The 25,914-nt window shown below is 35.4% G+C and overlaps 2 long non-coding RNA genes across 2 annotated transcripts in view; both read left to right on the top strand.

The window, feature by feature from the left end:
- The window catches only part of LOC142857067 (uncharacterized), a 152,649-nt gene extending 130,259 nt beyond the window's left edge, over positions 1-22,390 (top strand). The window contains exon 3 of the long non-coding RNA XR_012911759.1: positions 22,368-22,390. This is a non-coding gene — a long non-coding RNA (uncharacterized LOC142857067). The remainder of the gene's footprint in view (positions 1-22,367) is intronic.
- A 4-nt stretch (positions 22,391-22,394) lies between these two features.
- On the top strand, positions 22,395-25,668 carry LOC142857066 (uncharacterized). The gene is made up of 3 exons (XR_012911758.1): positions 22,395-22,453; positions 25,237-25,272; positions 25,614-25,668. It is a non-coding gene; the product is annotated as an uncharacterized LOC142857066 (long non-coding RNA).
- The last annotated feature ends 246 nt before the right edge of the window (positions 25,669-25,914 follow it).

Here is a 25,914-nt window from a genome sequence, read left to right as displayed (position 1 = left end):
AGCTGACTTCTGCAGTGCAGGACTGAAATCTCAGCTTTGGAGAAGCTGAAGGAGGAGGGTCTCTGAGTGCCAGGCCAGCCTAAGTCATATAGCAAGACCTCATTTCTAAAAACAAAACAAAGCTAAAACAAAGGAGGAGAGTATATACTCTGTATCCACACTAAAAGCAAACCAGAAATAATGTTTCATGAATAGCAGTAGTAGTTATTAGAAAAGAATGGAACGGTTCCGGTACTCCTAGCATAACTATTTGCTTTAGAACATAGCCCATCACTTCTTTGTCTCTCTTTTAGCCATTTAATTTTCAATGTGTTCATTTCGTCTGTTCTCACGTAAATGTATTTATGTTTCTTTCTCTTGAACCACCATTCTTTCCTCTCTTAATTATTCACCCGTATGATCTGGTCTAAATGCTTAGATACACACCAGCCCCACAGATATTACACAAAGCTGTTGGTGTCTGTGGTTTGTATTCACATGCATTTCACTTCCCTTGCTTTGTGACTGCAGCCGTCTTTATCCGGCAGTGTTCATGGGGTGCATTGTTGAACAGTTTCATAGTATATTTATAACATGCATGCTAGGAGTGGTGAGCATGTGGGGTGCTTCCAACTCCAATGAGCAGACAGTGCTTTGATGAGTGTCCCTTAGGAAAGCTGGATACCCAGAGGTAGTTATCAGGAACTGTATCATAGGCTTGTGTGAATTTCATTAATTAACTCTAAATTCTTTCCAAAATGGCCATGAACCAATCTCTATATTACACCCCCACTTATTTTTATGCTCCCATACTTTAATAATGTTTCATCGTTGTTTGATTTATTGATGTTCTTAACATTTAATTTGATCAGTGAGTTTGAATGTCTCATGTCTTGTATTTTCCTGATTTTGGGTTAATTTTTAAAGTTTTACAGGTAGAATTTCCGCTCTAGGGACCAACTAGCTTGTAGCTTTTATACCTTTTTGAAAACCTCTTACATTTCTATTTGCTTATTAATCCACAAATTGTTCTGGCCTCTAGAATTTTTCTTCATATATTTTGACACAAAAGCACCTTTTGCGTTTATAATTATAACTGTGATATATAAGCCTGTATAAGTACTAACCCTACGGAGGAAAGCAGCTACTCCATCACCATGAGTTTTGTCATTGGAACCCATTTAGTTGTTCTCTTCATTTTGAGGCTCTACCACAGAGTTCTGTGGCTGCTTCTGTTTCAAATTCTATGTCCAGCCCTCACATTTAGATTTAGCCAAGAATAAGGAGGTTACAATGTTCTTTTACACCCAAAATGAACACATTTCTCAAAGTCCTTTATGGAAAAAAAAAAGAGGGAGATTTTGTATTGCTTTGTGTTACCAAGTTTTTGAAATATTTCACAAATATTTAGATATATATTTATTTCCTTTAGAGTTCTTTATTCCATTTCATTTCTCCTTTATTCCTACTGGTTTTATGTAATGTTTTTATAGTGTGGCTTAATTTCTGGAAAAAGTCAGTTTTCGCTTAAATAATAAATAAAGAGTGAATTTTGTATACAAGTTGAAAGTCCAAGTATACTTGAACCTATAAAAAATTTCAAAGCGATTGTGCCTAAGTTTCTCCCTTGACAGTATGGGGGAGGTCTTGTATAGAGTTCAACTCTCTGGTACTTATCAGATGTTTTCTTTTAACAAATGTAGTGGGTACTTAAAGATCCAGTATGACTTACTCAGGACTTTTCTATGTCATCGCATCACTTTTATAACAGAGTCTTTTTAAACACAGGTGTATCTAACTTTTTTTTTAAACCAAGATGCATTTACAGATTTTTTTTTCTTTTAAAACAGCCTCTGGGTGTATCTATTTCTGTGTGTCTCCATCTCTATCTGCACCCCCCTCTTCCTTTCCTTTTGCTCTCTTTACTATTTTCACTTCTTCTTTTTCTTCCTTCTTTTACTTTTTCTGGTCTTCTGACCTAGGCAGAGTCTGTTCCAGCTCTGTGTCTCTGCTGTTGCAGGGTGACAACAGAGCCAGACAGTGAATCAATGGGCACATTTGCCCAAACAAAACATAATTTACCGAAATCCATGATGTGAGGCTCAGCAGTCAAGAGCACTTGCTACTCTTGCAGAGGAAGAGGATTCGATTCCCAGTACTCACAAAATGATTCACAACCATCCATAACTCCAGTTCTAGAGAATCCAATTCCCTCTTCTAACTCCTGGGGCCACCAAGCACAAACAGGCTACACATGCGTACAGGCAGGCAAAACCCTCATGTATAAAATAAAATGACTGTCTATAATGACAGAATTTAATGGTGGATCGTTTTTGGCGTAGATGCAGAGTCTGATGACACCAAGCGCAATAGAAGGTAGGAAATGTTTTAATGTGTGGTTTTTACTTTTCCCTTTAATTAATTAATTAATTAATCATGCATGCATATGTGTGTACATGCCATGGGGGACTTTGCCCTTTCCTCCAATGACTAGACTTCCAGGGATGGAATTCAGGCATAGTTTCACCTAGCTATCTAGCCACTGGTCTGCCCCACTTATGTTTTTTTTTTTTTGTTTTTTTTTTAGAACAACTGTGATCTAATGGGTTCAACCTGTAGCTCTCCTATCAGTTTTGATAAGTTATATTATATAGTTTAACTTAGATTTCTCCTCCTCCATCATCTTCTCTTTTGCATATGAATACCCAACTGTTTCAAGACCATCCATTGAAAAGGCCATCTTTCTTTTTTTAAACTGACTTTACCTCCTTGTTGAAATCAATTGACCATATGAGTATCAGTTTATCATCTTGTTGTCCAGTGAAGTGTTTTTTTTTAAATGTCAATTAGATTTAAAGTCTTTGATATAATTTTTGAGGTCTTCTATTTCCTAACTGATTTTCTGTCATCTTGTATAATTGATTAATGAGAAAGAAGTATTGAAGTCTTTAGTAAAAAGTGCTATTTTTCACTGTGGTTTTTTTTTCATTTCTCTCACTTTTATTTCGCGTTTCACATCTCTGCTTTCCAGACTACACAGTTTAGGACTGCGGTGTCTTCTTTTGAAAGTTGCTCACTTTATCATGGTGTGAGGCTTCTGTTAACCATTGGTTAACTCTTCTGCTGTGTGTATTATTATATTAATAATATAATTATATAGCCACTCCAGGTTCTTAGACAGCATAGGACTGTGAATTTCTAGCATTTTCCTTACAGACAACATATTAGGGAATTTTGATATTTTAATCCGATTTCGTTCTGTCTTCAGTTGATGCATAAGTTATTATTAAATATTGAATATAATTCTTGCTATTTTGAAGGAGAAACATGCATTTTACTTTCCATTTCTTCCATTAATTCTAAAGATTTTTCTTTTGCCCTTTATCTACTTTAAATATTATTGTATTTCTGTATTACTGCATTTTAAAGGAGTTTTAAAAAACTCCCTGTTTTTCTTTGTTAGTTTAGTAATTCACAACAGTAGGTGGTAATTTATGCACTGTTGCTCTGATATGGCCATTGCCTACTTTGCTATGTTACTAAGCTAAGAATATCTTTTCAGTAAAGGCTTGAAGGTTTTCAACTTCTGTTTGTGAGTTTATTTGCTTCCTCTGGTGTTGGAAGAAGAACCTGAAGCTCTGTGAATGCTAAGCATATGCTGTATCACTCTTCCCTTCAAAGGGGATTAAAATGAAGAAAAGTAAAGTAAAACACACATATGTATATGAATACATAAATAGAATATAGATAGAGATTGGACTAGCACAGAATGCTAAGATCTTGCTTCTCTGACCCTTTTGTAGGAAGTGCTTTTCTATGAGTACCTTGCACTAATCACCCTTTGCTCAGACTGTGCCGGCTTCACATGCCTTCTATGTAGCATTCACACTTCCTCTTCTTGTCACGTTTTAAGATACATTTGGTGCGCATTGTACTTTCATAAATGATATGGTGCTAATATTTTCTTTAGCAAGTCAATTTTTTTTCTATAATGAATAATAGCATTTTTAGTCTTTTATGCTTGTTTTAGTGAGTATAAAATAATTTCATTTTAATCTTTTCTAAGTACAGAACTTAGTTGTTTGTATAGAGCTCACTTTAACTGTCCTTGGATCATCAACATGTTTCTAATGGATTTTATCAGATTATACTCATCAACATTTATCATTTTAAAAAGACACTTTCACTGACCTTAAAGTCCCAGGTTTAAAAAATAAAAAAAGATTTTCTTTCATATGGTTATAGATTAGAGTAAAATTTGCTGTTCTGTAGATTGTGATGGACTATGTGCTATGTTTCTGGTCTTGGTTCCTGGATAGTCATTCCTTTCCCTTACGATTATATTTTGAGCGTTTCTCTTTATTGGCATTCACCTGAGGTATCCTGCCATGACAATATGTTAATCATGGCTTGTAGGCTGTGCCATGGTGTGTACAACGAGAAAGAAAATTACACTAAAAGATTGAGAAGTGGTAAAGGAAAAAGAGAGGGTGATCGACGGGGAACCATTCCTTCTCAGTTGACCAGCAGTGTTAGGTGGCGTTTGAAGACTGTTTAAATAAAGCAAACTAACAATTGTCCTGATAAGAAACTGATAGCATATTTTTTTTTGATATTTGTTAGTAAGAGATCCACTATGACCATCCTCATACCAATATGTTTATCCAGTTTATCCTAACCTATATTAGGGAATTATGTTTTAGAGTAAAAGTGCTTGGATAATGATTTGGTTAATCTCCCAGTTAAATCCTCAGCTCTCCAAAAGATTCATTGAGATTTGCTTCTCAGAGCAGGTGTGCTTCACTGAGCCTAATATGGGTCAAAACTACTAGAAGCTAACTAACTCTGGCCTTACCAGTGGTGAGCACAGGCTCAATGCAGATGAATGATTATGGAGGAAAACATTGACTCCTGCAGAGAACTAAAGAGGAAGGGAATGGAAATACAAGGGAGATCTAAAGCTCTAAAACGAACAGACTTTTGTTGTTGTTGTTGCTTTTATTTATTTTTTCTGGTGCAGTCACCTTTACTAAGTGTATGGTCATTTTGTAAAATGTGTCTTTTTGCCGTGAATTTTCACAAGACTTGCCCACAATGCTCTTTTATATTCAATTATTTATATGAAACATAATCTCACAACAAACAAAAAATATTCCCTCCTTCAAGCATTAGGAAACACAACATGTCTCATAGAGTGATGCTCTTCCTGGAAGCTAGTTTGAAAGACTACAGATGTTATGAACAAAATGTGTCCATTTATCAATATTCCAGTGAATCAGATTGCACCCACAGTTTCCCCTCTCTCCTCTTCTCTCAGTCTCTCTCTCAATAACCCCTCTGGCTAGGTTTTCTTAACCAACACACCACAATTTAATAAACTGTTAACAGATGCATGACAAAATTCTGAATATTCATTGTGTAAACTTTTCTGACCAATACCCTGGGAATCTATACACAGTATCGTATGCTAAATGGAACATTTAACTAGGTGGTGATATGGCCAGCTAAAGTAAATATTATGTTTTACTGTGAGTTAGGAGGTAAGAAGTATCAAAGCATATATAACGGTGGTAGCTTGCATAGCCAACATAAGATGCATGCTAAGTAGAACTACCTCATTATTACTGCTGATGTATTTAAGAAGGCTTTACATCTTTAATTTCTTTTAGGGTTAAAATTTGTGTCATGGATCTCTACTTAAACATACCAAATAAAAGCATGACTCCTAACAATGAGAAAATAAAGGAATGATTATACAACTATGGGCAACATAATACAATTGGAGGTATCCAAAGTCCGTAAGCTGAAAAGAAACAAACAGGTGGTGATTGAGTTGGCCTTAACAGCTAAGCCTATAGTGACAGAAGCAACTTAGAGCAATTTAAAGGGCAAAGGTATCTTAGTTACAGGAGTTAAAAGGGAGGGGATGCCTGGTTTCAAACACTTCAGCCAGAGCCATTGAAGCCTTAGGTTTTCATTGAGTCCTGTGAAGGAAGGCATAACCTTGCTCCATTGCATCAGTAGGGGTAGCAACGCTGCTCATTCTCAATTGTTTCTGAAATTTTATGGATTTTTTTCTTTATAATGCAGAATTCTTAGGTATAGACTCCATGTTGCATAGAAGACTTGTAAGACTCACTCAACCTAAAAATTTGAACCCTCCTTCAGATAGCCACTGTCATTCACAAGCTCCTGTCTCCAGAAACCATCAGTCCTCCGGAAGTTTGACTCTCAGAGGTCTACTTGACTGGCAGTCTGTGCCAATATTTCTGTGACTGGATTTCGGAACAACACAATCAGCCTTTATCCATGTTGTAACATACGACAGGATGGTCTCTTGTATAGAACTGATTATTATTTCATTATACAACATTGATCATATTTTCCTTGTGCTTTAATCTGATGAGGGGAATTTGTGTTATTTTCCCTCTTTGATTATTGTGAATAGTTATTTGATGGTCTAGTCAAGTTCCAGATTTAAATTTTAAGATGAGTGATCAAAAATGGAATTGCTGGATCATGGGAGAGTTTCTTTGTTAATTACTTGATAAATCTCTATTTTGGTTTTGGTAGTGCCCAGTCCATGGCCTTTTTCACGTCTGTCAATAGTATTCAAGTATATTAGCTCTTTCACATTCTCACCAACATTTGTCTTCTTTTTCATTATGTATTTCTTTTTATGGAAAGAGATTGGGTGTCTTTCATTGAGACATACTTCTAATTCTTTACCTTTTGAATCTGGACAGGGTAAGGAGATGTCCCCTGTGAATTTTGATCTGTACTTCCCAAAGGTTAGTGACTTTAGACACTTTTCATACTATCATTTGCCCTGTATGTATATATGTTTTCTTAGGAAAAAAAAAGAACACTTTTTGTATCCTAAGGGGGCAAAGCATATCCAGAAGGCAAGCTTCATCCAGGGTGCAAGGCGTGAGCAGGGCCATAGTGAGTTCAGGTGGTAAAAGATGACTGACATCTGTGTTCTCAGTAGAGAAGCCTGCGAAACAGGAGTTCGCTTCCCACTATAATCTTTTCATAGGAGAACTTTGTTACTATACATGTCAGTCCCAAGAGATCAGAGTGTATCAAGAAATCAGAGCATCAAGAAGAAGGTTTGTTGGCATGTTTCCACTGTTTCTGAATTGAGCTCAGTTGGTTCCTCCACAACATGTGAAACATTATGTGGGAAGCACAGTAAGTGGAACAAGATTATGAAACAGTAACCAAGTTGCTGTTTATTGATCTATAGTCCCAGCCTCAAGTCCAATTACACAACTGTTGCTTAACCCTCAAGACAGAATTGCCACAGTTTCACTATTGTGTTTATTTTGTGTTGTACATAAGTATACACATAACTACCTATAATATGTAATGTGTATAATGATAAATTATATACCATAATATGCATAATATATGTAGCATATAATATAAAACTTATATAATTTTGAGATATATATAAAGTGAAATAGTATTGAAAATATTTTATAATATTTAAATACTATGATACGGTATATCAAACAGATTTGTCAGAAATGTTCCCTACATTTCTCAGTGTTCCTTATATATGACTTAAACTGTTAATCTATTTTTTATTTATCATATAGGAAATACTTCATACAAAGCTTTAATTTTAAACCCTAGTGATTTTAGAATGTTCAAAGAGAACATGGTGATCTTTCTTCAGTAAACTCCAGATGTTATAAAAACTAAGTAACTTTTGCCCATAAGTTGTTTGAACTTATAATCAAACATATACAAATATTTGCCACATCTCCCGTTTTCCATCTCTCATGCTGGAGTTTAAGAATATTGCTCATTTATGTATCATAATATCTAAATAATGCTACTCTAATATAATTACAGACACTTTAGTGTTTTGATGCTAATTTACAAAAATTCAAAAGGAAAACAATTGCCTTTATTTTATCCAATGATTGCATATAATGTGTACTGAAAAAAGTCAAATGCTGTTCATGCAACATTTTTCCAGATATAATTTGATTCATAGTTTTTCATTGTAAGCCTGAATAATGCAAAATTGAGTTTGGTAAAAAATAATCTATTCTACTCAAATTCTTGTCATGAGGAGTTGTCTAATGAGATTTAAAATACATCATTCTTATCTTAATATGACAAGTGTTACCACTACTGATGACCCTGAATAATTATTCTATCACCTAAATGTTTTTATATTCAAATAAGACATTTACAAAATTGCTGCTGACTTGCTGTGTGACCTGGCGCCATTCACTTAACCTCTCTGTTTCTTGATAGTAATCAGATTAAGATTAATTACAAATGCATGTTTTGCTAACATCGAAGGAAACGAGAGGGGATTTGTAAAATAAATTATGCTTTGCAATATGTCCTAAACATTCACACTCTATTTTACTATGAAATCATAAAAGTTTATACCAGCATATGAATTAAGTGATAAGCCCGGAAAATAAAAGTGATTTTGATTTAAAAAAATAAAGTAAAACGGAATTTTCCTTTGGGTTATAATTGATAGTGTATGACTAGAAGGGGAAAATGGGATAGAAATTAAAATTAAAGGATTTTAAACATCTTACTTTTCTTAGAATAAAAATTTGTTAAATTCTTATAATTTTCTTCTTTAGGGTGAGGAAGAATATACACTTTTCTTCAATGAAGCATGGTGATCAGGAAAATCGCTATTACTAATCTCCTCACATGTGTGAGGAATCAAGAGTCCTGATTTCTAGCTATCTAGGTTTAAGTAGTGATCTATTCCCGGATTAATTCAGCTGCTGCAGGCCTTGGGTTACACGTTTTCCCCATGAAGAAGAAAAGGAACCTTGGAGTAAATGACTTCTCAGAGTAATTTCATAATTAGCATTTTATGATTTATAATCATCCAAACTGTTCTTATAACTTTTTCACTTCTATCTGAATTTCAAAAATACCTACATGTATGTACATTAGTTTAAAAACAAGTGAATGGAACTAGAAAATATCATCCCAAGTGAGGTAGCCCAGACCCAGAAAGAAAACCATGGTATGCACTCATTCATAAGTGGATATTAGCTGTAAAGTAGAGGATAACTGTGCGGCTATAGACAGCCCGAGATAGACTAGGGAACAAGCAGGGTCCAGGGAGGGATGCGTTGATATCCCTGGGAGGGGAAATAGAAGAGATCCCCTGAGTAGACTAGGGGCAGGTGGGGATAAAAACATGAGGGATCAGGTTGGGGACAGGATTGAGGAAGAGGGCAGTAATTAAAGCAATACCTATATGGGGAGTGTATTTGAGATTCAGGTAGAGACTTGGTGCAAGGAAAACTCCTACAAATCTACAAGGATGATCCCAACTAAAAGAGGGTGCCTCTACTAGCCATTTCTTGGAATCAGATTGGTGACTATCCCGAATTGTCTTTAGAGAGCCTTCTGATGGAAAGCAGATGCAGAGATCCACAGCCAAGTACTGGGCCCAGTTCCAGGAATCTTGTTGAAGAGAGGAAGGAAAAAGTGTCAAGGGAGCCATGGAGGGTCAAGGAAACCCACAGAGACAACTAACCTGGGCTCACAGGAGCTCAATGACACTGGACCGATAGCTAAGAAGCCCACATGGGACCAACTTAGGCTCTCTACATACATATGAGTGACAGCTGCATAGCTTGGTATACTTTTAGGACTCCTAACAGTGGGAGCAGGGCCTGTTCTTGATGCTTTGTAGGCTCTTGTGAATAGGTATTCCTCATATTGGGTTGCTTTACCAAGCCTTAATACTAGGGGAGGAGCTTAGTCCTACCTCAACTTGATATGCCATGCTTTGTTGATATCTATGAGAGACCTACCCTTCTGAAAACAAACCTACAAGGGAATTGGAAGGGGGGGGGGTGAGTGAAGGAGGGAAGGGGGGAGAGAGAAAATGAGGGAAGAGGATGAGGGAAACTGTGATTGGGATGCAAAATAAATGAATACATTTAATTAATAAGCAAATAGGAAATGGGCTAAGAACCAGCTCCTGTCAGCTTGTACTCTATAAGGCAGAAAGGTCCACAGATTCTGCCATGGTGTTAAGAAACTAGGTTTCACAGGTATTCCAGACTCAGGAATAAACTACGTTGTAGACATCTTTGGGGCATGCTTGTGACAGGTCACTCTGGGTTGGACTATCACAGATGATCCCTTAGCATTAGGAAGTCACCATGATGACAGCCTTTTAGCCACGGTACGTGTTTGTGTCTACTAACACCTTGCAAGTTCTCGGGTGGGTGGTTATTTAATTTCTTCTTCTGAACACTCGGCACTCTCATTAATGTTGATAGTTTTCCTAGTTTTTGGATGGGCCATCCTCTGACTACAACATGCCAAGTTCCCTACACACCAGCTTCCTTCTGGATCCTGCACTGTGACGTCTCCCAACTCCCCCTTCCCATTTTAGCTTGAGATGTTATGATCAGCTGCACCCATCTGATCCAGTCCCCACCTCTCCTCATCATATGTACATTTTTAATAAGTTGCTTGTGGCCAGTCAATCACAAGCCATTTATAATTTAAGGCTTACCCACATTCCGAAGATTTGACTGTGATTCATGTCCTCCTTCATCTGCTTTTACTTGCAAACTAACCATCATCCTGCTCTGGCTTCAACAGAAGCAATCAGCAGCTGTCTGTCAATGTGAGACTCACTTGCGTCTGAAAGGGAAGCTCGGTGTTTGTGCTTCAGGTGTTGTGAGCAGGGCTGCCCCTCTGACATTGCTGGAGCTCTTTTCCATTCATGTTTGCATTGTTAACAAGCATCCTTGATGATGTTTTCTGTGCTCTGTGACTTGTCTTCTACGTAGGCATTTTAAGCCTGGCTACATTTTGGAGAGAAAGGTAGGGGCATCCTGTTTACCTTGTCGTTTTTAGGTATATGCAGAAGCAATGGGAACTTGGCCAGAATAGGAAGCAGAACAAAAATTCATCTGCAGGTATTTTTTTCCAGTTTTATAGAGAGGAAGAGCCTGGTATGTTCACCAGTTGTAATAATCAAGATCGTAGGGGTTGATTATCCAAGAAAGTTCTTATTTTATTTTCTGTTCGATCATCCTCTTGTGTGACATTCATGTGACTCTCTTAGAGAAACAACAACAACAAAAAAGTAAATCTCAAAATAAAATACACTGGGTTTCTACGTATTTAGTATAACTTGTTTCTGATTAACTCAGAAATTATTAGTTGAGAACATCTTTTTATAAAAATAGACGTGGGGACCTCTAATATGAAGTATGTTGAACAGCTGACAAGTTGCCTATACCCAAGATGAGATATGTATTTTACCCTTGAAGCTTGCCATAGTGAAGTTCTTAATTATGAAAAATTAATGAATGACTTGCACCCCTTTCTTTGTCCATAGTGATTTAATAAAAAATTTGAAATACTCTTTTATACTGTAATTCTCTATTTTTCATATTCAAGACCACTACCAAGTTCTCAGAAAGACTGTGAAGGACTTAATGAGACATTTATCTGCTCTATGTATTTTATATTTAGCTGATAATATAATGAGGCCAAGGTACTGGAATGAAACATCCCTAACATTTCACATAATTTTCTACTTCCTCGCCAGCATTTTTGGTATTTCAGCAGTGTTTTAACTTTTTGCTGTTTTGAACTTTACCATCTCTATCAATAATCATTATGCCACTGCGGCATGCTGGGAAATCTTATTCTGAAAAATGCATTTTCATTTAGTAGTGAGTTTATTATTAAGCCTAATAAACAAAGCAATTTGCCTTAAATTTGATTTTCTGTAATGCCACACGTGATTACTTATACTGACTCTGATGTTGCCTTTCGTACATCATAGAACTGTATTGCATAAGACAGACACTTTTATTTCTTCCGTTCTTTAAAAATTGTGCATGCATGTTTACTTCTATTCTTTTGAATAAAAAACCACTCATTGAAATCTCATATATATAAACAGTATGTCTAGTTGATATATTATGCCCCCAATCTGAAAATATTTGTTAATATATTGCAATTGAAAATTCAACATGATAAAAGAGAAATGCATACAATTCTTAGTTATTTCATTTTCTAGATACTTTAACTATGCTTTGAAAAGAAAAATTAAAATAATGTAGAAAAAGTACATTCATTTTCCTAAATCAAATCCATATTTCTAAGATATATAACTGATTTATTTCTTTCTTATTTCAGATGACAATATATTATGTACCCAAAATTGGTATCTGAGTAAAATCAGAGAAAAAAATTTTCATTACAGATCAAAGTTGATAGAACTTTAAAAATTGACATATTAACTATAAATATTTTGAAAATAATCATCAATTTATTTATTTTCAAGAAGCAGCTTAACTTACTGAAACCCATTAAAAATCAAATAAAATACTCAATCCAAAAAATGATTATGAACCAAAGTGCCTGATTAATGTCTATTTTTCAAATAATTAATCAGCCAGTCAAACAAAGGAATTAGAATCACATCATATTCCTCAGAGAAAGACTGTGAACTTAGATGACATAATATGTTAGTATACTTCAAGCTGAAAGCTCACACTATCAATATAAGGAATCATTATTCTGCTCATATCTAAAGGAAAGTGGTTCACATACCCAATAGAATTCTACAGAATTGTGAACTAGAATAAAGTACATGTAGGAAGATTGGAATTGAAACACATGCCTCACTTGAACTTCTGCTAACTTACAGCATTTTGGGGAACTCTCTACTCCAGTGGTTCGAACCCTGCGGATCACAATCACTTCAGTGAAACAACCCTTTCTCAGGGTTGCCTAAAATCAACAGAAACAACAGATATTTACATTGCAATTCATTCATAACAGTAGCAAAATTACATTAATGAAACAACAACAAAAAATTATGTTGGGGTCATCACAACATGAGGAACTGTAGTAGAGTGTCACATCATTAGGGAGGTTAATAACCATTGCCCTAGACTCAATGAACACTTAGAAAATAATGTTGGTTGATAGAATTTGCAGGAAGGGGGAAATAGACAATACTGTGGTTCTCGTACTGTTCTGAATAGCATACATGGAGGACAAAAGGCCAACTTTTAGACAATTCATAGAAGAATTTGCAGTCTCAGCTACTCCCAAAATTTCATGGTGCTCAGCTTAAAATGGTCTCTTGTGTCCCAATTCATCAAAAATTTCATGTTACTGTTCTTTGGATGATTTTAAGATACAAATGAACACACAGAATGAATTGCAATACACTTGCAGTTTTATTCAAGCATTTCCTTTCTATGTCTGGATACAAATGCCCAAAGATTGTAGGAGAGAAAATGCTAAGAAAGATAAACTTGGAAAGCTGAAGTTTTCACTTAATGGTATGGAGTAAGAGAATTGTGTGGATGCCATTTACCTCATGGTATAATGCCGAGTTCTGAAATAGCAGAGATAGAAAAAACAGTTGTTAGATATTGGGTCTGAGGTGAGTACAGAAGAAATCATTATGTGTCAGAATAGAATTTTATTCTAAAAAGAAAAGTGAATAGAAGCAGGACAGCTGAGAGGGAAATCTCTGCATTGAGCTCATGAAACCCTGAGCAGTAACCTCCAGAGAAAACAGAAAACTCCACAGAGATGGCTAACACTGAACTGGCCTAAAATGACAGAAGACACAGAATGCAGACCAAAAAAAAAAAAAAAATGTAAAAATGTGCTCAGGTAAATTCCCCTCTGCCAAAAAGAAACTCAATATGAGGCATCAATTCCCCAATGGACAATGCTGAAAATTGATTTTTAGGGCCTCCACCAACTATACATAAATAGAAAAGCATGCGTTAGTGGTTGGAGATGGATTTTTTCCAGTTGTATTGGGCACTGCTCTATGAATAGAATCACATCAATGAAGACTGTCATTGAGTAAACTGTATGGGAAATTTCTAGATTGACATTAAAAGGTCACATAAGACCTTACAAAAATCTTGTCAGGCGTGCTCCTATAAAACGGCGTATATGGATATCATAAAGGAATAAAATATCGAATGACCTCCACGTTTGTCTAAAATATCGCTACTACATCACTATAGTCAATAAATTGAAGATTTCAAGATGGAACAATCCTATCTTAAAATAACTACATTAGAAACTTTTAATAATAAAATTACTCTTTGGCTGAAGTGCCTGTGCTTGGCACAAAAGATTCAGGCAACTAAAAAGAGCAAAATTCCTTTCAATGCCTAACAACAGGGTCTTAATTTCACTTCTATTTTTTTGTTCAAAAACCTTTTCACAGTTTTTTTTTTTTTTTTAATTTCTTCTTCTGGAGAACAGCTGTGAACCGGTCAAAAGGCAGAGATGAGGAGGAAAGTAAAGAGGAAGAAGCCACAGGGTGTAGATAATCCACAAACAGGCTAATTGGTCCCTGGGTAATTACTGACTCTTCAGCAGATCTGCAATTGAGATTTCTAGGGAAATGAAAATACTGTATTTATATCTGTTCAAATTCCATTTTCCAGAATAGAAGTGTTAATCAGATGGGTTTAAATATTTGATAAAGCCTCTGAGGTGTATCCACTTTGCAAATGTTTGAACTGTCATTGTCTTGCCTCGCCTGGCAGTCATAGTTCCATCACTTGCAACAGAACAAAATCTTAATATAACTCTGGAACCTGGACTAGGAAATATCAACATTGTCTCTTATTTTCTTTCTTTGTATTCTGATCTTGAGTCATCAGTGGCGAGTTATATGATACCATTCAATTACTTTTTTTTTGAAAAAAAATTATATTGAAAAAAATTTATATGGAAAAAAAAGTCCGCCTCCATCCCACCTCCCATTTCCCTCCCCTCCTTCCACTCTTCTCCCGTTCCCCCCTCTCCTCTCCCCCTCCCCCTACTCCTTTCCTCCTCCCTCTCCAGTCCAAAGAGCAGTCAGGGTTCCCTGCCCTGTGGGAAGTCCAAGGTCCTCCCCCCTCCATCCAGGTCTAGGAGGGTGAACATCCAAACAGGCTAGGCTCCCACAAAGCCAGTTCATGCAGTAGTACACTCATCCATTGCTGGTGGGAATGCAAACTTGTGCAACCACTTTGGAAATCAGTGTGGCGGTTTCTCAGGAAATTCGGATTCAATTACTTTTTTTTTTTTTTTTTTTTTTTTTGGTTTTTTGAGACAGGGTTTCTCTGTGGTTTTGGAGCCTGTCCTGGAACTAGTTCTTGTAGATCAGGCTGGTCTCGAACTCACAGAGATCCTCCTGCCTCTGCCTCCCGAGTGCTGGGATTAAAGGCGTGCGCCACCACCGCCCGGCTCAATTACTTTTTTAATTAGACAAAAGAGTCTCCTTTTGTAAAGAAACATTATTCTGCAATATCAAGAACTTGGTGCATTCATGAACACAGTTACGTGATGCTAGGCTCCTGAAAATTTGACCTGGGTCACAGACAAAACAAACAACCCTAAATAAGAAGCTTTGTCATAAGCAGCTACCATTCTAATAATGGGGAAAAGCAGGGAGACAAACAACTACAATGTGCAATCGTATTCTCCATTTAAGAATGTGGAAACAGAGCACAGCATTATCCTTGAAGCAAGAAGGGCACAAAAGAGTGCCGTGATGAAAAAACTCCACTTGATTTGGAACTCCAAGTCTCATGGAAATTTTTTTACAGATAGGCGTGTCATGAACGATGGGACATGACCTAGAATGGAAAGGAAGGAATAAATTGGAAGATGGAAGCAAGGGGCATGCTTGGGAAATGTGCAGAAGACTGGTTGAGGTCTGCAGTCTATTTACATGAGTTGTTAGACATGGTTAAACATTAAACTCAGACTTCGAACTTAGAGTATCAAAATAATGGGTGCTGAGTACTTTTTTTTAATAGAAGAGTAATTGCTTCTTGGAAATATTTAACTCGATGCCACGAGAGGTGTTAAACGCAAATCTAAAAGAAAGGCAACTTAATTGGTCTCTCTGAAATCCAAATAAAAACTAAGCCAGAATGGTGGTCATAGAATTTGTAGAGTGAATAGATCTGAATAAAGCAAAGACACACAACTTGGAGAACATCTTTCCATTTCCCAGGGAAGAGAGCATTAAGTGAATAGCAATATTTCACACTTGCTCCGTGAAAAATGGGGTTCCATTCAGCGAAATAGGGAGAACAAAGGAGAACTGGTTTTTGATGAGGCATTATCTGCAGCTATACAAGTCTCCCTGAAGGTAAACACTAGTACCCAGTTTGCTAAGTAATACGTAGTGTGCACTTGGGTTTCTGGAGAGAATCTGACATTAAAAATAATACCTTTGTCCCAATGACAGGAAGATGAATAAATCAAGTTTAATACCAAAGTTACAGCTTTAAAATAATGCTGAAATTTTGAGCCTCAACAAAAAATCATTTGAGCCACAGATCTAAAAAGTAATAGTAATTTCATCAAAGAGAATACAGCTGGGAAATGGTCCTGGAAACAAATGCAGCAGGTAAATATGTGTTCACACGTGCTATGTGTCATGGACACTAAGTGGTAAATGAACTAGTATAACAAATCTTACTTGAGAATAAATATTCCCAGAAATGTAGGAACCCTCTGTAAATCTTTCTCTAGATTCCTACTTATACTTTTACACCAAACACTTAGAATCAAAGCAAGATTTTTCAAAAGTGATGTTAGATTTCGCTGGTGCGAGACAAACAATGATTTTAATAGGAGCCCGGATACGAAAAGCTACTAAATATTAATACAAATATTAATCTCAGTTCTGCTTTCTGAGTATAATTCGGTAATCTTGAACTGAAAGTGTAACTCAGATGTAAAGCACTTTGCTCAACAAACGAGGTACTGAGTATGATCCAGACATAGAGGACATAGATAGGGAGAAAGGAATGAGTAAGGGAGGGAAGAAAGAATGAAGAGAGAAAGAGAATAAAAAGGAGGGGCTTGCTATTGCCTGTGGTTTGAGTAATGTAGGTGGCCTTAAAGATACCTTTCAGTATGTCACACAAAATGTATTTGTTTTGTAATAATCTAAAAATCATTATGTTACATCACATTCTACAAAACACTAATCTATGCTTATATGAACTGCTTTTACACACACACACACACATATATATTAATATAAAGACATATATATATCATATCTATGTGACAATAGGAAGGCAGAGAATACAAATTTATAAAAATTCCTTTGACATATTAACGTCTTTTTTTGATTTTGATTTGAAATGTTTTTCTTGTTGACTACTCTACTAAGAACTGTCCCATTGTTACTCTGTCTATAACTCTGTACTTGAACAAAATTTATCTAAGGGACAACTAATGAACTGTGATGACTTTCCTTAGGCTGCAATTATATATTATGTAACCAATATCTGATGTGCTATGATATAAGGGAAATTATCCACATATAAACCCAATGAGTCTCATTCCTTTCTGTTGGAACTTTAATGTTTGATGCTCACATAACAAATTTGAGGTCATAATTCTACCTCCTTTCCTTGCTATCCCATACATATACATATTAGCAAATTTCCTATTAGCATCACTGATGAGACATTACGGGACATTTTAAGATTTTCTATTTGCCAGAAACTGCATGAAGCCTTCAAACAAACTTTATTGACTCTCAGGATAACAGTATCCTTTTTTCCATTATTAATGTTTAATTCTTGAGAACTGGCAAGCCCTATCGTTCTTTTCCTTCCTAAAAATGAGCGATCTAGTAAGACAACCACGGCATGTTGATCAAGGAGTGTCGCTGAAAATGAATGGAGTCTGCATATAAAAGAAGCTTGGATTTTGAGCAAGCTCAAGACTTGAGTGCCATGTAAGTCTCCTCTCAAATTTATTTGGAAAAATTTCTCCAATAAATATCATATTCATGGTATTACAAGCGAAGAAAAATATACATGAAATAAAATCAATTACGACAAAATTTTGACGTTCAGTGGACCTATTTTGTGAGCAAAAATATTTTTGTTTCGCATCTCTACTTTATAATTAACATTCTTCAAAGAGGTGCGATGTTTGAAGGTAATTTATTTTTCAGCAACAAAATTGCTTGGGAACACAACTGACTTTCACATATACCAACCAGCTGTCAATTTAAATTAATTAAATTAAGTTAATTACATTAATCCATTAGTCTTTATTACCTTCAAGTTTCCAACCCCCTGTGCATAAATTTAGAGTCTAATAATTTAAGTAATCTGTGTAAAATCGTCAGCCACATAGGATTCAAGCCTAGAATATTTCTCCCTCCCTTCGCTTTAGCCTCTCATCTTCAACTGTCAACACAGTCCAATCTTCCTGAGCACTGCTAGAATTGACGCTGGAATCTGAAGCACTATTTGTCTTAATCCAATATTTGTCTCATTCCCAGTTCTTACTTTCTGTATTTACCTTATTCCTGAGTGTTTTAATTTTTGTATTTGTTATATGCCTTTTCTTCTCCCTAAGCCTCGTCTTCTCAGGATGGCTCTCCTTGTGCCTATAAATGATGGCTCAGTGTATGCATGTGTAATGCAGGGCATCGCCAACATTCAGATAATGGCAAGATAAGCCTGGCAGGTGAATCTGAATTACCAAGCGTTGCTCTCAACCTTCACTAGATTTAGTAGAAGCGATGGCTAGCTATTTGCGGCAAAAATATTTATTACCGTTTGTTTTCTTGGTCTTAAACAGCTAACACATATATTATCATATACTTTATGAACTTTTTCATTGACTGCTGATGTTTTAACCACATATTTATATCACAAAACATACAGAAATAAAATATAGAGAGAACAAGAGGAAGCATATGTGACAGCTGGTTCTTTGATGGTTTCCCTTCATGCCATGTCATTCCACCCCACAAAGTGCACATCTAATTTTGGAAAGTGTAATTCAGATATTAGGACAGGGAGGTTGATCAGGCAATTCTAGCCTTTAACTTGATTTCTGTGTGGTCTAGAAGCTAAGATTTTCTTTTACATTAAAAAAAGGTGGGGGAGCGCTTAAAAATATTTTCACTTTTCTGAAATAAAAGTCTATGAAATTTAATTTCAGTGTTCAAAAGTCATATTTTAATGGCACATTGGTCATATCCATGCTTATATAGTACCCCTGACCATTATGAGTAATGATAGCAATAAAGAAATAAAATACACAAAATAAATTTGAAACCGCTATGAACTTTCGGCCATTAGGATGAATCTTGTCACCAAGTCGAACAATGTGAACGCCATCCCTGAAACTCAAATAGTGTGAATAGAATCATCTGGCAAGATATTATCTACACTTATATAAGCCAATGTGTCAGACGGGTATTTACATACTTAAACTCCCGTGCACATATAAATAAATAAGTAAAATTTAACAAAACAAAGTAAACTATTTTAAAGCTATTCACATGTCTCCCTCAAATGCGACCCCTATTTTCGCATCCTTGAGTCACTGTGGTCTTGTTCACTACCCTATCTCCTATTCTCCCTCAGAGAACTGTATGGCATTAGTAGATTCCCTGTCCTCCAGGTTTTCTACAAATGCCTACAACAGCAAAATGATGGGACAAGTGGAAAATTCAGTCCTAATGATTCTAAAAGGCTACTGCTTCCACCCCAAGCTCAGAGATCTCAGGGGGAAAAATGGGACTTTCAATTTAATATTTACTTAGATATTTCTGTTTAAAAAGTTCCATCACAAAAAATAAAAAACAAAAGAAAATAAAAAAAGAGAAAAAAAAGTTTCATCACACACTTTAATTTTTAATTATTTTTAATACACACCAAAATTACTCATGCAATTATATTAGCTTTTAACTATTTACTGGTTTTCTGTCAGATAAAGATTTACAGGTGTTTTTATTTTAACAAAATAATATTGGAAAATATTGGGTATTGACATATGAAATTGGTATTTCTTTTTAGAACAAAAGAATAATATCTTCTTTCATTGTCCATTCTGAGATTTTTATGTTTTCTATCACTTGATATGATTGTCTTTCACATCCAAAATCTCTAGGAAACAGACTTAAACTTATTTTATATGGGCACATGTATTATATTTTCAGATACCTGTATACTATCCCCATGGAATAATTCTTTATTATATTTTATGTATCTAGAAGGTATTGCAACAACACAGCAAAGTATTATATAAGAAAATTATACACATACGGTTTATGCTCCATAAATGCTACATTGCTACACTAATGATGAATATAATATTTCTCCCCTTTCCTTCCTTGTGGAGAAAAGTATCCTGACTCAAGATCCTGAATGATGGACAGGTCCACCCATGATCAATTACTCCTCATGTTCAACTACTGGATGAGCAGGAGTCCTGCCTAAGGCTTTACATTACATGCCTTTACTCAGAATAGATGTTTCTTCTAGGAATATAATTCTTTTGCAATTGGCTAATGTAGTCATATGCTCCATGGAGCCTTTTGACGAGTCATTTGGGGAAGGAATTAAAAATCTTTATTTTTTAATTAAAAATTAAACATTGGAGCTGGAGAGATAACCCAGTACTTAAGAGCACTGACTATTCTTCCAGAGGATCTGGGTTCAATTCCCAGCACCCACATGGTTACTCGTCTGTAACTATACTATAGTTATACTTCCAGGGCACCTGACACCCTCACAGAGACATCCACCAAGCACAAACCAAATGTACATAAAATCAAGAGAGAGGGGCCCAGGCAATTGTAGTTCTTGCCTTTAATCCCAGCACTAAGGAGGCAGAGGCAGACTTATCTTTGAATCCAAGGCTAGCCTGGCCTACAGAGTAGCTCCAGGAAAGTAAGGGCTACACAGGGAAACCCTGTAGTGGGAGCCTTTATCCTCTGCGGCGAATGGACAGCACAGACCAGTTCCATTTTAGCAGATGTGCAAGTATTTTGCTAGGTACCTATCTGCTTCTATTGAAATCAAGTGAAAAGAGATGCCACATTTATGTTAGAAGGATGAAGACAAAGAATCTAAATTCATTAACTTCTGGTATTATTCAAGTATTTACTAGGATATTACATATCTACAACAGAGTCACAAACTATGTCCACATTAAGGAGGATGTTGGAATATTCTTCTGTTAATGGCAATGTTGTTTGAATTTGGAAGAATGTCTTGAAAAGTTAACCATCCAACAAAATGACAGCCAACACACAGCTGATTTAAGAAATACAAAGCAATGACTGAGTAGAAAACTTTTTGAAAGTCCAGATGCATTAGCTGTTATTTTACTTCCCACAATAATTGCAATATTTTTCAACTACAATCTTTTCCAATCTCTGAATATAATATTAAAACTAGCACAATTGCTTCTTAATATGATTTTTGTTAATTTTTTTTACCAGATTTAAAATATATATCCATATTCATATAATTACATCTTTAAGCCTGTTAAAAAATAGTTTCTTTGGCTATAAAATGCAAAAATATATACTGGGTAGAAAACAATAAGATAAATATTTCTAAACCCCAAAAGCCCCTGATACAAGGTAATATAGTCCACTTTTATTTGAAAATGTCTACAGTAAGGAGGATGTCAAGTTTTGTCTCTGTACTATGAAACTCAACTATCCCAATTATAGAATATGCTTAATTTATAAAATTATATATTACAAATATGAAATAAGGAAATTTATTGAATACAGTTTTTTTAAATTACCGCCTTGGAAACTGTACCTAAAATTCAACCACATAGTAAAACTTAAAATCTAGACATCTTGGTATAAAATGATAGCAACGTTCAAAATTCCACTGTGAGAATCTTTAATCAAATAACCTCAGATTCAATGGGTGAGATCAGAGTAAGCATAACAGGACAAAGAAACATGGACAGACATGTGAAAGCAGCACTCAGAAGAGAACTAAATGTTAAACAAGTTATATGCTCTGATATTGTCTTCACACAATCTAATTCAAATTGCATATATACTTTCTTTTTTGAATGTTATAAATTTTTACAAATATTTTTGCATATGTGAGATATTCATGTATACTATGGGTTTTTTTGCATTTCCCTTCTAGTTCTGTGAAGAATTTTATTGGAATTTTTACAATAATTGCATTGAATATATATATGCATATATATATATATATATATATTACTTTTAGTAGTAGGGTAATTTTATGATCTTAACTCCACCAATATGAGAGTATGGAAGTTCTTTCTGTTATCTATACCTCCTTTAATTTATTTGTTTTGTGCAGTTAGCAATGAAGTTAACAATGTATTTAAAAATTATTTTTATTTCATTTGTCTGAATGCTTCCCTGAATGTGCTTCTGTATACCACATTTGTCCAGTACTCCATGGGGACAGAAGAGGATACCAGATCCCCTGTGCTAGAGTGGACAGACTGTTGTGAGCCACCACATGGTGCTGGGACTCGAACTTGGTTACTCTGGGAGAAGCAACTAGTACTTTTCACCGTGGGAAATCTCTTCTGCCTAGATTTCTCCATCCTTTATGATGTTGATTCCTAAGTATTCCTTCTGGAGGAAGCGACGGTGAATGGGATGTTCTTAATTGCTTTCTTTGTAAGTTTTCTATTGACATACATGAGAACAAGGGGTTTGTGTCAGGCAATTTTACCGAAAATTTTAAAATTCAGTTTGCACTGTCAGGAGGTTTCTGTCAGCTTCCTTCAGCATGGAATCAGGCTGTCTGTGAGCAGGGATAATTTTACTTCTTACCTTTTACTTTCATCCCTTTTATATCTTTCTCTTATCTTATGGGGTTGGGCCACTCTTGTCTGGATCTAGATTTTAGAGGAAGTGTTTTCGGTTTTTCTCTATTTAGTTGAATGTGGTGATACCCTGGACTGTAGGTCCAGGTATGTTTTGTGTAATTAATCTACGACCTTAAATTAAAGTTTTATTTATTTTTTATGTGTATGTTTCAGTGTCTGTATGTTTGTATGTGAACCATATAAGATCCTAGAAGAAGGCATCATATGCCCTGGAACTGGAGTTACAGGTGGTGCCTTACCCAAATGGCTAATCTTGCTACAATAATAGCAAATTCCTATGGAATTTCTTTAATGCCCATCATCTTTTTATAAAGTAAATTAGTGCTGCCAGGAACAGTTATGCCTCATTGTCATGAAAAGCCCTAAGTTAACAAAACATTTTAAATGCCATATTCTATAGGTCTTTGAAGTGTTTCAAGACCATTTGTCTATCTAAAATATATCTCTGTATGATCTAGAAAGCATGCCTAACATATCTACAAATTTGACTGTTTTTAAAGACTAATTTCTAACCTATGTTTCTTGATTATCCTAGTTTATAATAATAATTTTTAAATTTTTAAATTTTACTATACATTTTTAAATGAACTGAATAGGCACAATATTTTAAACAAGAGTAGAAACAAATACAATATCTTGTAGCAAAAATAACCTTAAAATGGTATAAATGTACAAAAGTCCTTTAAATAAGAGTAGAGAATATATAGAATATGTTGTAACAAAAATGATCTTAAAATTGTATCAGTATGCAAAAGTCCATGTTAATACAAAATATCTGAGTTGAGTAGCTTTTAGTTTAAAGAAGATTCAATAATCTACCCTTTATTTATCATACTTCTATTTCTATATTTCTCTAAATTATTACAAACGTCTATAATCCACCAAATAACCAAAAGCATCCAACATTCAAACTTTTGGGGATGTGGACGTCATGTTGTCTAGAATGTTCTCTGCTCTCTATGGGTGAAGCGTCTTTAAGGGTCCCTGAGAAAATTTGAGATGATGTCCAAGTCCTGGGAACACCAGTGGTAACATTTGTTGATAGAATTTCACTTGTTAAGTTTCAGGAGGTCTCCCTTGATCAATCCAGATTCATAACAACCAGTGATGATCAACAAAGCATTTTGTTTCCTGTGGATACAAAAAAGCAAAACCTTTTCTCCAAAGTGTTTTTGATTTCCATTTGACATATACATTTTCTGACTTCTAAAAGTTAAAGCATTTTTAAAGTATCTAGGCTGGTTTATCTCGTCAGTCCCTTTTACAATTCCATGTTCTTAGCATCTGTTGCTTGCTTATCAGCACTGAAAATATTTAAAACCAACACAATAGCATATAGGATTAAGACTCCCTCTGTATTTCCACCTTTATGTGGCTTTTTCTTTTATATTACTTTTACAGTCTACTTAAGACTTTATTTTTAAAAACTATTTTTCTCTTTCTATAACTGCCTATACCCATTTACTTTCCCAAACCTATGCACATTGTAAAATTGTTTATTTATATTTTATATTATAAAATACATCTGTATTATATTTATAATGCACTGGAACCTGTTTAAAGATTTATCCATCTGCACCTCTTTTACTGTGTATCTTTAGCTTTTTTTGACCACGCAAGCAAACTTTAGACTGTTATGCTACACCTGGGCCCTCTGCACTGCTCTATAGGCTGGCTCTGCCCACTCTCAGGTGGTGTCCTGAAAGCCAAGCTTAAAGCTTGCAGCCCAGTCAGAAGTAGCTGACCAAGAACTGCATTCAATCTTCCTAGAGCTCTCAAATGTCAATGCTTGCACTGTGGCAGGCACTATTATGTCATTTTTGTTCCTACTTAATGTACTGGTTGCTCCAGGGTTCACAGCAGGCAAAATCTCTTAAACAACCCAAATCCTCTTTTTTTTTCTTTTATCTTTATTTCAGTTTTCTCAGCCCCTACATAGAAGTATGGCCCCACATTGGCAGCCACAATGTTGTTGTTGGTTTGTCTTTAACTCTTTGGCTCTTTGCTTCTTTTGTGGCCCTGCCACCCAGCTCCCAAATAAATCACACAGTGAGGCATAATTATTATTTATAAATGCCTGACCTTAGCTTGGCTTAGATTTAGACAGCTTTTCTTAACTTAAATTAGTCTGTCTGTCTATCGCCCCGGGACTTTTCCTTTTCTTGCTTCTATATAAGTTACTTTCCTACTTACTCCATCTGTGTTACTTACTTTCCTTTTTACCCCATGGCTGGCTGGCTGGGTTGCTGGGTGGCTAGGGGCCTGGGGGACTGGCCCCTCATTTCCTCCTCTCCTTTTTCTCTTATTCCTTCATTGCTCCTCCCCCTTGTTTCTCCTTCTAATTATACCCTCTGCCTGCCAGCCCCACCTATTCCTTATCTTGCGTCACTATTGACTGTTCAGCTTTTTATTAGACCATCGGTGTTTTAGACAGTTAAAGTATCATAGCTTCATAGAGGTAAACAAAAACAACACATCTTTACATCATTAAACAAATATTCCAGAACATAAGCAAATGTAACACACCTTAAAATAATATTGTACATTTACAGTGATAACTTTACCTTTCAGGATTGTCTTAACTATGTCCCTGAGATGTTGTTAGTGGTAGGTTGCAGTTTTATTTTCATTATTTACAAAAAAATTAAAATTTCTTCTCTGATCTCTTCAATGATGCAACAATCATTCAAATATGAGCCATCTAGTCTTAGGAAATTTTTGTATACTCTGTAGGGTCTCTAACTATTGATTTATACTCTATTCCACTGTTGTTTGGAAAACTACTGAGAATTAGCTCATTTTTTGATTTTACGTTTTGTTTCCAAGCCTATGACATAACCAAATTTTAGATAAATGTCCATGTAGCTAGAATAATATTTTGGGAGAGGGATACTTTACATTTGCATGCTAACTTCAGTTGATCTATGATTGATTTTTTTTCTGTTTAGAAGTTCTATGAAAGAAGAGAATAAAGCATTGAAATTTTCCACTATTATTTTGTCATGAGGTATGTGATCTTTTATACATTTAAATGTTTTCTCTAGGAAACTGCGAGTTTCCATCTTAGATACATAACGGTTTAGAGTTGTAATATCTTCTTGATGAATTGCTATTTTAATTAACTTGCAATTTTATTCTTTTCCACTTTGTTTAAAAGAGGTATACTGCTTGTTTACCGCTCCAGTTTGCTTCATAGTTTGAAGTTCTTTCTTACATCAGTTTATGTTGTCCCTGTTAGTCAAGTGTGTT

The sequence above is a fragment of the Microtus pennsylvanicus genome, chromosome 9, assembly GCF_037038515.1.
Source record: "Microtus pennsylvanicus isolate mMicPen1 chromosome 9, mMicPen1.hap1, whole genome shotgun sequence".
NCBI classification, from domain to species: domain Eukaryota; kingdom Metazoa; phylum Chordata; class Mammalia; order Rodentia; family Cricetidae; genus Microtus; species Microtus pennsylvanicus.
The sequence above is the reverse complement of the archived record's forward strand: the minus strand, read 5'-3'. Positions and strand labels throughout refer to the sequence as shown.